This window comes from Chionomys nivalis, chromosome 1 (genome assembly GCF_950005125.1).
Source record: "Chionomys nivalis chromosome 1, mChiNiv1.1, whole genome shotgun sequence".
In the NCBI taxonomy this organism is placed as follows: Eukaryota; Metazoa; Chordata; class Mammalia; order Rodentia; family Cricetidae; genus Chionomys; species Chionomys nivalis.
Genome location: NC_080086.1, coordinates 97182517 through 97185291, shown reverse-complemented (window position 1 = coordinate 97185291; position 2775 = coordinate 97182517). Strand labels below are relative to the sequence as shown.

General features: G+C 40.3%; 1 pseudogene; it reads left to right on the top strand.

Moving 5' to 3' along the window:
• Positions 1-2279: 2279 nt before the first annotated feature.
• LOC130881339 (60S ribosomal protein L26-like) lies at positions 2280-2775 on the top strand (annotated as a pseudogene).

The following is a 2775-nucleotide window of genomic DNA, read 5'->3' as shown; positions in this document are numbered from 1 at the left end:
TCAAGCTAACGACCTATAGCCCCAGAACCCATGTAAAAGGAAGAGTCAGCAGTGTGAGCCTGCAATCCCAGCCTCCCCATTCTTCAGGATTCTCCTGAATCCTCAGAAGCTCACTGCTAAGCTAGTCTGGCATGTGCAGCAACAAAAGAGACCTTGTCTCAAACAAGAAAGAAGATGAGAACCACAGCTGAGATTGTTGTCTGGTCCCTACACATGCACACATGCCCCCAAAAACATGTATGCTAATGCAAACACACACAGATATACACAAAAATAAGTATGAAATATTTTTTAGAAAAACATTACAGCTGAAAGTTTTGAGTCTCAGGCAGACTTCCTGTCTCTACAGTTTCATGCTTTATAATCATAAGTCATTTAATTCACAATCAAAGTGGAGAATTCAATCATGCCTAACAAGGTTACTTAAAGAATAAATGGTCCAATATATGTAAAGACAGTATCGAAAATGCATATCTAATAAAAAGGTGCTTTCAAAAGTATTGAGCTATTGAAATTAGAATTTGAGAAATTTTGCTGTCAAAATTATCGAGTTGAGAGCTGATGGAAATGGTGAAGATGTGTGCCTGACAGCCTGAGCTCAGTTCCCAGGGACCAACACGACGGAAGGAGAGAGCAATTGACTTCCGAAAGCTGTCCTTTTGATGTCCACACATGTGCAGCATGCACACAGAATCACTCATGAAGAACTTTTAAAAGGGAGACAGATGGACCATATGGTCCCATTCACTGAAATATAGATATTTTATTAAAAATCACAATAAAGAATGGTTCTCTAAACTCTGTATGTATAAAAATCAGATCACTTAATCTTTAAAGAACCTCATTGTGAGACACAATTACTATTTCCATTGTGAGTTAAAGGACTTAGCGTCATAAATAATAAATTTTTGAAAAAGTAAAAACTCAGAATTGTTGCTCTAAGAATTAATAATACAATTGGGCTTGGAATATAGCTTAGTGGTCAAGTGTTTTGTCTAGCATTCATGAGGCCCTGGGTTCAGTCCCCAGCACCGCAAAAGCAAATTAGCTAACTAAATAAAGATGAATGTAATTTTAGTTAAAATGTCAGACTAGCTAAACTTTCTTTTAACCTTTCAAAAGTGTTTCTTTAACAGTGAAAACTACATAACACTCCTAAATTGGCCACAAACTGAGACTAGATAAATCACAGGCCTAGGGGAACCTACACTGCTCTCCTACAGGAAAATAGCAATAAAGCGACTCCTAATGATGTATTGCTATGCTGACAGCCCACAGCATCGCTCAGCCATCATCAGAGAAGCTACTTCTTGCAGGAGATGGTAATTAACCAAAGAATCCACAATTGGACAATGTGCAGAGAGTGATTTTGGATCATTTAGTCTTTTATTTTTAACATACCAATCCCAGTTCTTCCTCTCTTTTCTCCTCTCCTCCTACTCCCTGTCCCTCTCTCCTCCACCCCACACCCTACACTTTTCCTCACCCACCTCCATCCACTCCTCAGTGAGAGTAAGGCCTCCCCTGGGAAGTCAACTGAATCTGTGTCCCATCACCTCCTTGAGGCAGAACCAAGGTTAAGCAAGGTATCTCTCCATAGAGAACAGGATCCACAAGGTCAGCTCATGCATTAGAGTTAGTTTCTGGTCATTGGCCCCATATACTGCCCAAGCCACATTATTGACACCTGTATTCAGGGGGCCTAGTTCGCTTCTGTGCAGGTTCCCCAGATGTTAGCTCAGAGTCACTTAGTGTTAAATGGAATGTCTTCCTCAAACCCTTCTCCTCAAGACTCAGGTGTCTCTGCAGAAGAAAAGGCAGAAAGATTCTGAGCACCAGCAGTGGTGAATGATTCTGAGGGAAAATATTTGGTCAACACAAAACAAACTCCATGGGGTTTGTGTGTGAGTGCTTTTTGTTTTGTGTGGGTATCTTTTGTCTTAATGGTTTTCTTTTGGGTTTTTGGTTTGTTTGGGTTTTTTTTGTATATTTTGATTTTCTGCTCTTTGTTGTTTTGGTTTCCTAGTTTTGGAGAGAAATAACACGAAGTTGAGAAAGGAGAGAGATGGGAGATTAGAGTTAGAAGAAGGGAAAGAATATGGACAAAATATATTGTATGAAATAAAGATTTTTATGTGAAAAAGATTTTCTTTCTATTCTTAAATTTTTAAAATACTGAAATGCATAAATTGTTGAATTAAATATACTATAATAATCAACTCTACTATTAAAAGATACATATTGAAGAAAAGGTAAGAATAAGAATGCAGTGACATGGCTGGATCGCAGCCGCCAAAATGAAGTTCAATCCCTTTGTGACTTCTGACCGGAGCAAGAACCGCAAACGGCATTTCAATGCACCTTCTCACATTCGGAGGAAGATCATGTCTTCCCCCCTTTCCAAAGAGCTGAGACAGAAGTACAATGTTCGCTCGATGCCCATTCGAAAGGATGACGAGGTTCAGGTTGTCCGGGGACACTACAAAGGCCAGCAGATTGGCAAAGTGGTCCAAGTGTACAGGAAGAAATATGTCATCTACATTGAACGGTGCAGCGAGAAAAGGCTAATGGCACAACTGTCCACGTGGGCATCCACACCAGCAAGGTGGTGATCACCCGGCTAAAGCTGGACAAAGACCGAAAGAAGATCCTGGAAAGGAAAGCCAAGTCTCGGCAAGTAGGAAAGGAGAAGGGCAAATACAAGGAAGAAACGATTGAGAAGATGCAGGAGTAGGGGCGTCTCATACAGTTTTCATTAAAGACTGCTTGAGTAGT